The 12,591-nt window shown below is 42.6% G+C and overlaps 1 protein-coding gene across 3 annotated transcripts in view; it reads right to left on the bottom strand.

Annotated features, from left to right (window-relative positions):
• Nucleotides 1-12,591, bottom strand: part of NUDT15 (nudix hydrolase 15) — a 68,646-nt gene that overhangs the window by 26,961 nt on the left and 29,094 nt on the right. Inside the window, exons 2-3 of one of the 3 annotated variants that reach the window (XM_077297393.1) lie at nucleotides 11,290-11,381; nucleotides 9,775-9,913 (exon numbers count right to left, since the gene is read on the bottom strand). The exons of 1 other annotated variant lie outside the window; for it this stretch is intronic. The gene's annotated coding sequence lies outside the window, so the exon portion shown is untranslated. The remainder of the gene's footprint in view (nucleotides 1-9,774; nucleotides 9,914-11,289; nucleotides 11,382-12,591) is intronic. One more of the 3 variants, XM_077297395.1, reaches the window with a different exon arrangement.

Below are 12,591 nucleotides of genomic sequence, written 5' to 3'. Positions count from 1 at the left end.
AACACCGTAAGAAAAAAAAAAAAAAAACGAGGCAAAAAACAACGCTTTATTACCATACCGCCGAACAAAAAGTGGAATAACACGCGATCAAAAAGACGGATATAAATAACCATGTTACCGCTGAAAACGTCATCTTGTCCCGCAAAAAACGAGCCGCCATACAGCATCATCAGCAAAAAAATAAAAAAGTTATAGTCCTGAGAATAAAGCGATACCAAAATAATTATTTTTTCTATAAAATAGTTTTTATCGTATAAAAGCGTCAAAACATAAAAAAATGATATAAATGAGGTATCGCTGTAATCGTACTGACCCGACGAATAAAACTGCTTTATCAATTTTACCAAGCGCAGAACGGTATAAACGCCTCTCCCAAAAGAAATTCATGAATAGCTGGTTTTTGGTTATTCTGCCTCACAAAAATCGGAATAAAAAGTGATAAAAAATGGTCACGTGTCCGAAAATGTTACCAATAAAAACGTCAACTCGTCCCGCAAAAAACAAGACCTCACATGACTCTGTGGACCAAAATGTGGAAAAATTATAGGTCTCAAAATGTGGAGACGCAAAAACTTTTTTGCTATAAAAAGCGTCTTTTAGTCTGGTTTCACACTTGCGTTTTTATCTGCATGCGTTTTTTAAAAAAACCGCATGTGTGAAAAAATGCATGTAAACGCGGTAAAACGCATGCGTTTTTATAGAAAAACACAAGAAAACAAGAAAAAAACAAAAAACCCTAACCCTACCCCTAACCTGAAATACGTGGCACTGAAATACGTGGCACTGAAATATACGTTTATATACGTATATACGTATATAAGTGCCACGATATTTCAGTGGCCACGTATATAAGTGCCACGTATTTAAGTGCCACGTATTTAAGTGCCACGTATTTAAGTGCCACGTATTTAAGTGCCACGTATTTAAGTGCCACGTATTTACGTGCCACGTATTTACGTGCCACGTATTTACGTGCCACGTATTTTTCAGTGCCTGAAATACGTGGCACTGAAATACGTGGCACTGAAATACGTGGCACTGAAATATCGTGGCACTTAAATACGTGGCACTTAAATACGTGGCACTTAAATACGTGGCACTTAAATACGTGGCACTTAAATACGTGGCACTTAAATACGTGGCACTTAAATACGTGGCACTTATATACGTGGCACTTATATACGTGGCACTTACATACGTGGCACTTACATACGTGGCACTTATATACGTGGCACTTATATACGTGGCACTTATGACTGTCAGAAAATGTTCAGTAAACGGTTAGGGGTGAGGTTAGGGGTAGGGTTTCAGGTAGAATTGGGGAGTTTCCACTGTTCAGGCACATCAGGGGCTCTCCAAACGCGACATGGCGTCCAATCTCAATTCCAGCCAATTCTGCGTTGAAAAAGTAAAACAGTGCTCCTTCCCTTCCGAGCTCTCCCGTGCGTCCAAAAAGGGGTTTACCCCAACATATGGGGTATCAGCGTACTAGGGACAAATTGAACAACAACTTCTGGGGTCCAAGTTCTCTTGTTATCCTTGGGAAAATAAAAATTTGGGGGGCTAAAAATCATTTTTGTGGGAAAAAAAATATGTTTTATTTTCACGGCTCTGCGTTGTAAACTGTAGTGAAACACTTGGGGGTTCAAAGTTCTCACAACACATCTAGATAAGTTCCTTGGGAGGTCTAGTTTCCAATATGGGGTCACTTGTGGGGGGTTTGTACTATTTGGGTACATCAGGGGCTCTGCAAATGCAACGTGACGCCTGCAGACCAATCCATTTAAGTCTGCATGCCAAATGGCGCTCCTTCCCTTCCGAGCTCTGTCATGCGCCCAAACAGTGGTTCCCCCCCACATAGGGGGTATCAGCGTACTCAGGACAAATTGGACAACAACTTTTAGGGTCCAATTTATCCTGATACCCTTGTGAAAATACAAAACTGGGGGCTAAAAAATCATTTTTGTGAAAAAAAAAATAATTTTTATTTTCACGGCTCTGCGTTATAAACTGTAATGAAACACTTGGGGGTTCAAAGTTCTCACAACACATCTAGATAAGTTCCTTGGGGGGTCTAGTTTCCAATATGGGGTCACTTGTGGGGGGTTTGTACTGTTTGGGTACATCAGGGGCTCTGCAAATGCAACGTGACGCCTGCAGACCAATCCATTTAAGTCTGCATTCCAAATGGCGCTCCTTCCCTTCTGAGCTCTGTCATGCGCCCAAACAGTGGTTCCCCCCCACATAGGGGGTATCAGCGTACTCAGGACAAATTGGACAACAACTTTTAGGGTCCAATTTATCCTGATACCCTTGTGAAAATACAAAACTGGGGGCTAAAAAATCATTTTTGTGAAAAAAAAAATAATTTTTATTTTCACGGCTCTGCGTTATAAACTGTAATGAAACACTTGGGGGTTCAAAGTTCTCACAACACATCTAGATAAGTTCCTTGGGGGGTCTAGTTTCCAATATGGGGTCACTTGTGGGGGGTTTGTACTGTTTGGGTACATCAGGGGCTCTGCAAATGCAACGTGACGCCTGCAGACCAATCCATTTAAGTCTGCATTCCAAATGGCGCTCCTTCCCTTCTGAGCTCTGTCATGCGCCCAAACAGTGGTTCCACCCCACATAGGGGGTATCAGCGTACTCAGGACAAATTGGACAACAACTTTTAGGGTCCAATTTATCCTGATACCCTTGTGAAAATACAAAACTGGGGGCTAAATTTCATTTTTGTGAAAAAAAAAAAAAATAATTATTTTCACGGCTCTGCGTTATAAACTGTAGTGAAACACTTGGGGGTTCAAAGCTCTCAAAACACATCTAGATAAGTTCCTTAGGGGGTCTACTTTCCAAAATGGTGTCACTTGTGGGGGGTTTTAATGTTTAGGCACATCAGGGGCTCTCCAAACGCAACATGGCATCCCATCTTAATTCCAGTCAATTTTGCATTGAAAAGTAAAATAGCGCTTCTTCCCTTCTGAGCTCTGCTATGCGCCCAAACAATGGTTTACACCCACATATGGGGTATCGTCGTACTCAGGACAAATTGCACAACAACTTTTGTGGTCTAATTTCTTCTCTTACCCTTGGGGAAATAAAAAAATGGGGGTGAAAAGATCATTTTTGTGAAAAAATATGATTTTTTATTTTTACGGCTCTGCATTATAAACTTCTGTGAAGCACTTGTTGGGTCAAAGTGCTCACCACACATCTAGATAAGTTCCTTAGGGGGTCTACTTTCCAAAATGGTGTCACTTGTTAGGGGTTTCAATGTTTAGGCACATCAAGGGCTCTCTAAATGCAACATGGCGTCCCATCTCAATTCCAGTCAATTTTGCATTGAAAAGTCAAATGGCGCTCCTTCCCTTCCGAGCTCTGCCCTGCGCCCAAACAATGGTTTACACCCACATATGGGGTATCAGCGTACTCAGGACAAATTGCACAACAATTTTTGGGGTCCAATTTCTTCTCTCACCCTTGGGAAAATAAAAAATTGGGGGTGAAAAGATCATTTTTGTGAAAAAATATGATTTTTTATTTTTACGGCTCTGCATTATAAACTTCTGTAAAGCACTTGTTGGGTCAAAGTGCTCACCACACATCTAGATAAGTTCCTTAGGGGGTCTACTTTCCAAAATGGTGTCACTTGTTAGGGGTTTCAATGTTTAGGCACATCAGGGGCTCTCCAAATGCAACATGGCGTCCCATCTCAATTCCAGTCAATTTTGCATTGAAAAGTCAAATGGCGCTCCTTTGCTTCCAAGCTCTGCCATGCGCCCAAACTGTGGTTTACCCCCACATATGGGGTATCAGCGTACTCAGGACAAATTGTATAACAAATTTTGGGGTCTATTTTCTCCTGTTACCCTTGGTAAAATAAAACAAATTGGAGCTGAAATAAATTTTGTGTGAAAAAAAGTTAAATGTTCATTTTTATTTAAACATTCCAAAAATTCCTGTGAAACACCTGAAGGGTTAATAAACTTCTTGAAAGTGGTTTTGAGTACCTTGAGGGGTGCAGTTTTTAGAATGGTGTCACACTTGGGTATTTTCTATCATATAGACCCGTCAAAATGACTTCAAATGAGATGTGGTCCCTAAAAAAAAATGGTGTTGTAAAAATGAGAAATTGCTGGTCAACTTTTAACCCTTATAACTCCGTCACAAAAAAAAATTTTGGTTCCAAAATTGTGCTGATGTAAAGTAGACATGTGGGAAATGTTATTTATTAAGTATTTTGTGTGACATATGTCTGTGATTTAAGGGCATAAAAATTCAAAGTTGGAAAATTGCGAAATTTTCAAAATTTTCGCCAAATATTCGTTTTTTTCACAAATAAACGCAAGTTATATCGAAGAAATTTTACCACTAACATGAAGTACAATATGTCACGAGAAAACAATGTCAGAATCGCCAAGATCCGTTGAAGCGTTCCAGAGTTATAACCTCATAAAGGGACAGTGGTCAGAATTGTAAAAATTGGCCTGGTCATTAACGTGCAAACCACCCTCGGGGCTTAAGGGGTTAATTTATTAATGCCCCCCAACCGCCTTTGATTAGTGGCATGATTATATTTCAACGGGTTAACTGATGGGTTTGGGGTTTTCCCCAACCCAGCAGTTGTGACAAGAGTCCCATCCTCCCGCTGGTGTACGTGCAATGGCCTAAACTACCTGCGACTTCTATATTACTATGAGGTGGCATTATGCTATATGAAGGACTATGGGTAGTGCATTATACTATATGGAGGACTATGGGGTGTGCATTATACTATATGGAGGACTTTGGGGTGTGCATTATATTATATGGAGGACTATGGGGTGTGCATTATACTACATGGAGGACTTTGGAGCACATTATATTATTTGGGCAGCAAAGTGGCTTAGTGGTTAGCACTGCAGCCTTGCAGCGCTGGAGTCCTGGGTTCAATTCCCACCCAGGACAACATCTGCAAAGAGTTTGTATGTTCTCTCCGTGTTTGCGTGGGTTTCCCCCGGGTACTCCAGTTTCCTCCCACATTCCAAAGACATACTGATAGGGAATTTGGATTGTGAGGCCCCATTGGGGACAGCGATGATAATGTCTGTAAAGCGCTGTGGAATATGTTAGCGCTATATAAAAATAAAGATTATTATTATTATTATATGGAGCACTATGGGTGACATACTTTATGGAGGACTATTGAGTGGCATTATACTATATGGAGGACTATGGGGTGTGCATTATACTATATGGAGGACTTTGGAGCACATTATATTATTTGGAGCACTATGGGGTGACATACTTTATGGAGGACTATGGGGTGGTATTATGATATATGGAGGACTATGGTGTGCATTATACTATATGGAGGATTGTGGGGCACATTATAATACATGGAGGACTATGGGGTGTATTATACTACATCGAGCACTATGAGGTGGCATTATACTACATGGAGGACTATGGAGAGTGCATTATAACATGAGGACTAAGGGTGCATTATACTATTTGGAGGACTATGTGGCGCATTATATTATATGGAGGACTATGGGGTGTGCAATATACTATATGGAGGACTTCGGAGCACATTATATTATTTGGAGCACTATGGGGGTGACATACTTTATGGAGGACTATGGGATGATATTATGATATCTGGAGGACTATGGTGTGCATTATACTATATGGAGGATTGTGGGGCACATTATAATACTTGGAGGACTATGGGGCGTATTATACTACATCGAGCACTATGGGGTGGCATTATACTACATGGAGGACTATGGGGTGTGAATTCTACTATATGGAGGACTATGGGGTGTGCATTATGCTATATTTCGAGGACTATGGGGTGTGCATTATGCTGTAAGGAGGGCTATGGGTTATGCATTATACTACATGGAGGACTATGGGGTGTGCATTATACTATATAGTGGACTATGGAGTGCATTATAATATATGGAGGACTAAAGAGTGCATTATACTTTATGGAGGACTATGAGGCACATTATACTATATGGAGTGAGGGAAAAAAGAAATACACTAGTGATGTGCACACCTAAAATAAATACCGCTTTTATTGGTTATGACCAAGTCACTGACAAAGTGCTGGAAAGGAGATATGTTTCACTGAGGCTATTAGCTTCAGTGATTTGAAACCCAGAAGTTTTGCTCCAGCACACTATGTGTGGAAAGGAGTTAATCAACCATTTTAAGGGCTGAGTTTTTGTGGACAACCATAGAGCAGGTGGGAGGTTGATCACCTTATCTTCACTCCAGGGTATGGTCTGGAGTTTAAATAGTCAGCCTCCTGAGGCATTGAGTGTTCTTCAGGTCTGGAGCCGGCAGCTCCAGAGTAGTTTTGTGTTAAACTATACCGAACCTGGTTGTTATATCCTTAGCAGGCGGATCCTTGCAGCTGCAGAGACTGTATACCATTTTGGTTTGTTTTCCGGTTTTACCAGAAGGGCAGTGTTTATTTTTCACTTTGCGTTAGGACAAAGAAGAGTGGAAGAGAAGGAGTTGCTCAATCGACATGATGTCACAGGAAGCAGCAGAATCACCTGCAGGAGTTCCTGCTGGGAAGTTCTTAGCCCCATAGCCCAAAGAATCAAAGTCCCTATTAACCAATTTAAAAATAGTGTCCTACCCCTGAAAAATCACTTAGCAGAAGTTGTGCTTATTTGTCTGCTCTTGCTGTCTCATCTGTCAAGAGAGGGGTGTCAAGGTGCAGGTGGACAATGGCAGGTGCAGATGCAATGCATGTTAAGAAGTGAGGGGAAAGGAAGTTCCTGCATATATAGTGCTAGAAGAATGATGATGAAAATGAACCAACTACCCAAAAAGAGATAATGGCAAGATACAGAGCATGACATTTTCAACCATTCCTAGACATATTGGACTGGTAGATATGCCAAAAGTAGTTTTAACTTGTTGTGAGGGAGCAAGACCATGATTTTGTGTAGGTTTGGAATAAAAGCACATGTAAGCCACATCTTGTTTTTCATTGGTTATAGCAATATTGTTATGAACTTGAGAACCAGTTACAGGTAAAATAAAATAATTAGTATGAAAAAAAAAAAATTTGGCCTCCTCCACCCCTTAATAGCCGGCTAACTCACACCTTATTCCCCATAGCTCGTGACAGTCATGAACATGAGGAAAATAACAATCATCTGTATATATAAAAGATGACAACTGAGCAGGTGTTTTAGGGGTTTTCTTGGTGACAAATGAAAACCCTCTAAAAGTGGCCTGTTTGGGGGGATTGATGAATATCTGGCCTCTTCTTCCTCCTGCCTGAATGTTACAGATTGAAAATGAGGTCTAGTTGGCTAGAACAATCTGTAGAAGATCAGTATGTAATAATGATTAATATATTACATTTTATGAAAACAGTCATCCAGAACTGGGTAGAAGATCTCCACATTCACTTGCTCAGGGATGTGTGGTGGGTGTAATACCGCAGAGTTGGGTATCACTACAATTCTGTGTACGGATATTTATCATTGAGGTGTAGTACTGTTTCATGTAGGGATTTGTAGTGTTGTCACTGTATGGCAGCACAAGTGCAGCAGCTCAGGTAGCTAGCAGCCAGGCTCCTCCTCACTCAGGCAGTTGCTAGGCAGATAGCTTGGTGGGTGGAGCCTCTGGTGCTAAAAATAGCTGTAACCGTTATTCCAGTCAGAGCTCCAGTGAGCGCCTCAGAGTGCAGTCACCAGCCAGTGAACCAGCCGATAAACGTGAGGGGATTATTTTCCCCCTTCCAGTGGGCTGAATACAGATTGACTGACCAGAAGAAACCTGTAGGATAGCCTGAGGACTAGGACCCCTGAGGCAGATGGAATTCCCTGGTCTGCGCAGCACCCTTAGCCTACCAGAATACTATGCTCTGGACGCAGGAGGAGTATGGGCCTGGAGGGTGGTCACCCAAAATGGAGATGAGAAAACAGGAGCCTTACAACATAGTGAAGGCCAGAGGAAGCAGCGGTGTGGCGGTCTGCTGGGGAACGTCCCCCCAGTGGGATAGAAGAAGACTCTATGGTGTCTGCTTAGATAACAGGACAGGCTCTGTTTACACTTGCTGTTTAGCACACCTCATATGTGCCGTTTCCTTCATCTGACGCTAAGCGCCCGTCTGAGGAACTTTGTCATCTGCACATTGTGTTGTACCTTCTATGGCTGTGATCCTTTTTGGCTGTGTTACAAGTAGAAGTTTCATCTGTTATAAAGTTCATCTGCCTCCTGACTCTCCTGTCTCCCTCCCCACCAACATCATGGGGATCGCCACTAATCACCACCACTAGAGAGAGGACAGTATGAAAAACAGTGTTAACCCTGCACACCCACAGCCGTGTGCCCATTTACACTGTGCACCAGAGTGCCAGACACCAAGCAACGACACTAACCACCATGATGGCAAGAAAGGATCTGACCCATGCCCAATATACTCGGTGCCATATCCCATCAGGGGTGCCACAAGGGCATCCGAAGGGCTTCCACAGAGATCCAGTCAAGGTGCTGGGAAAAACGATGACATCTGATGTTTGTTTTGACTCCTGAGCACTTGGCAGGATCTTTACGTAGAAGATAAAAAAAGAGCAATATGTGTAAAGGCCCCGTCTCACATAGCGAGATCGCTAGCGAGATCGCTGCTGAGTCACAAGTTTTGTGACGCAACAGCGACCTCCATAGCGATCTCGCTATGTGTGACACGTACCAGCGATCAGGCCCCTGCTGCGAGATCGCTGGTCGTGTCGGAATGGCCTGGACCTTTTTTTGGTCGTTGAGGCCCCGCTGACATTGCTGAATCGGTGTGTGTGACACCGATCCAGCGATGTCTTCACTGGTAACCAGGGTAAACATCGGGTTACTAAGCGCAGGGCCGCGCTTAGTAACCCGATGTTTACCCTGGTTACCAGCGTAAATGTAAAAAAAAACAAACACTACATACTCGCCTTCTGATGTCCGTCAGGTCCCTTGCCGTCTGCTTCCTGCTCTCACTGACTGCCGGCCGTACAGTGAGAAGTGAGAGCACAGCAGTGACGTCACCGCTGCGCTCTCAGTGTACGGCGGCTCAGTCAGAGCAGGAAGCAGACGGCAAGGGACCTGGACACCGAAAGGCGAGTATGTACTGTTTGTTTTTTTTGGTAACCAGGGTAAACATCGGGTTACTAAGCGCGGCCCTGCGCTTAGTAACCCGATGTTTACCCTGGTTACCGGGTGCTGCAGGGGGACTTCGGCATCGTTGATGACAGTTTCAACGATGCCGAAGTCGTTCCCCTGATCGTTGGTCGCTGGGGAGAGCGGTCTGTGTGACAGCTCCCCAGCGACCACACAGCGACTTACCAACGATCACGGCCAGGTAGTATCGCTGGTCGTGATCGTTGGTAAATCGCTTAGTGAGACGGGGCCTTAAGATTTAGGACACAACCAGTGCTACCAATAAAGCCTGAAACTAGCAAATGTTTATCCTAGACTTGTATAGCACGGCATGACGTCTTATATTAATAACACAGAATAATTATTCTTACTGATAATCTTTATGACGGAGTGCGTTTCATCAAATAGTGCACGATGATACTTGCGCTCACTAGTAATCATTTTATTTAAGATGACGCCAACAGCATACCAGTCCACTCCGGCACCATACTTCTTCCCAGCGAGCATCTTCCATAAAGGAGAGAACAGTCACTAAGAAGGTGAAAACCTTCTATAAGGAACTATAGCCTGGAGCAGAATCATTAATACACCAGCTATAGAGTAGCAGAGACGTCTTCTGCTCACCTCAGGAGCCAAATAGTCTTCAGTCCCAGCACGTTTGATTTCTGTGCAGTCTTCAAACATGTTTTCAAGAGCGAGACTGAAATCTGTGATTTTAATATGGCCTGTTTAGGCCACCAGGATGTTTTCAGGCTTAAGGTCTCTAAAATATATGAAAAAATATAGGATAATAAGTCGCTGTTCATTATGTAATATGTTATCTGTAAACTTTCTGCTCCTTTGTGATAGATTAGTATGTAAGAAGAACTTTATCATGTGCACTAGCTGTAATGCTTTAGGGAGCTGGGATAACATATATTTAGTATATAGACCTTTACAGATATTACATGAATAGTTATTAACTGTGTATGATACCCTTAGAATGGAGAAACTGGATGCCGCACGCAACCCCGTTTAAGCCACCAGGATGTTTTCGGCTTAAGGTCTCTATATGAAAAAATATGGGATATGTCGCTGTTCATTATGTAATACATTATCTGTAAATATTCTGCTCCATTGTGATAGTTTAGTATGTAAGAAGAACTTTATCATATTCACTAGCTGTAATTTAGGGAGCTGGGATGACCTTGTAACATATTTATTATATAGACCTTTACAGATATTACATGAAGAGTTATTAACTGTGGATGATGCCCTTAGAATGGAGAAACTGGATGCCGCACACAAGCTCAGCAGCACAGAATCTGGCACAAGAGAAAATGACTAAGGGCTCCTTCTCACTTGCGAGCAACTCGGATGAGTCTCGTATGTTTAAAACCCAGCTCTGAACCCGGCACTCAGATCGTAGCGTGCGGCCGCATAGCAATACATGCAGCCACACGCTCCGCTCCTCTGTGCCAGGTGCAGTGCCGGGGTATTGCCGTGCGAGACTCATCCGAGTCTCGCGCAAGTGAGAAGGAGCCCTAAATGTAACATGCGGAGGAGATGATAGGAGTCTGTTATACTACTAGTAGAACTAGTGCTATGGGTCTATAGACTTATAGGTGAAATGCTTTATATCACATATAACCATAGATTTACAGGATATAATTGTCAGCTTGTAGCTCCCCAATCCATCAGCAGCATCTCAATTCCTATTTTTCCTCACCAGCATGTCTGAAATTAATCATATCCACTGCTATGCAAGATAATTATGGTGAGAAATATGGGAACAGCCATACACTGTTTCATCATCTACCATAGGGTTATATGGAGACATGACATGCATGTTTGATAACCATTTCATACTCCTCCTCACCGTGGATTTGATAATGTGGAGGAACTGATTATTGGATGGACCAACTTTGGACATAGGAATAATTGACAGTCTTCTGGATAGGTGATAAGGTAATAAATTACATTAGTGGGAAAGTACTTCAGAGCTAATGAACACCATGTATAATTTATAATAAGGATAATAGTTATATCTAATGAAACTAAATAAATTATTGTATGTCAGAATGTATGTTCAACTAACGCTGTAACTTGTCCAATGTCATTGACTGATAATGCAGCTCAGGTTTGGAGATAACATTTTACCTTGCACTGGGGATGTCAAGCCGCCCCTTCCTCTCTAAGAAGACAAAGAAGTCCCCAAAGCTCATGTATTCCAGTCCAAGTAAAACAAGCATCTGTTATATAGAAGAAACAAGGGAAGAGACTACAGACTTACCAAATCTTCACAACATCTACAAATAGACTTGCCATAAAATGCTGTGACAGGGATAACATATATACTTGTATATGTAGCTATGCTTCCCAAGAAGCGTTCCATGGCTGCATAAAAAGTATTAGGAACAATTTATTAAATTACCCATAAACTTTAAAAAATGTCATACACAGTGGAGTCATAATACCGCTGTACTTGCAGAACAGTTTTGAAGGACAACCAGTTTGACAGTCACAGCTGTTATGGTTCTCAATGGCAAGAGAACATAGCCCAGCAAACATAAGTACTAGCTCTTGGAAGGATGGAAACTAAACTGACCATGAACTAAACCTGCCGCACAACTAACAGTAGCCGGGTAGCGTTGCCTACGTTTTTTATCCCTAGACGCCCAGCGCCGGCCGGAGGACTAACTAATCCTGGCAGAGGAAAATATAGTCCTGGCTCACCTCTAGAGAAGTTTCCCCGATAGGCAGACAGAGGCCCCCACATATATTGGCGGTGATTTTAGATGAAATGACAAACGTAGTATGAAAATAGGTTTAGCAAAATTGAGGTCCGCTTACTAGATAGCAGGAAGACAGAAAGAGCACTTTCATGGTCAGCTGAAAACCCTATCAAAATACCATCCTGAAATTACTTTAAGACTCTAGTATTAACTCATAACATCAGAGTGGCAATTTCAGATCACAAGAGCTTTCCAGACACAGAAACGAAACTACAGCAGTGAACTGGAACAAAATGCAAAAACAAACGAGGACTAAAGTCCAACTTAGCTGGGAGTTGTCTAGCAGCAGGAACATGCACAGAAAGGCTTCTGATTACAATGTTGACCGGCATGGAAGTGACAGAGGAGCCAGGTTAAATAGCGACTCCCACATCCTGATGGAAACAGGTGAACAGAGGGGATGATGCACACCAGTTCAATTCCACCAGTGGCCACCGGGGGAGCCCAAAATCCAATTTCACAACAGTACCCCCCCCTCAAGGAGGGGGCACCGAACCCTCACCAGAACCACCAGGGCGATCAGGATGAGCCCTATGAAAGGCACGGACCAGATCGGAGGCATGAACATCAGAGGCAGTCACCCAAGAATTATCCTCCTGACCGTATCCCTTCCATTTGACCAGATACTGGAGTTTCCGTCTGGAAACACGGGAGTCCAAGATTTTTT

This window comes from Ranitomeya variabilis, chromosome 3, assembly GCF_051348905.1.
Source record: "Ranitomeya variabilis isolate aRanVar5 chromosome 3, aRanVar5.hap1, whole genome shotgun sequence".
NCBI classification, from domain to species: domain Eukaryota; kingdom Metazoa; phylum Chordata; class Amphibia; order Anura; family Dendrobatidae; genus Ranitomeya; species Ranitomeya variabilis.
Note: the sequence above shows the minus strand (reverse complement) of the source record. Positions and strands in the feature narration are given on the sequence as shown.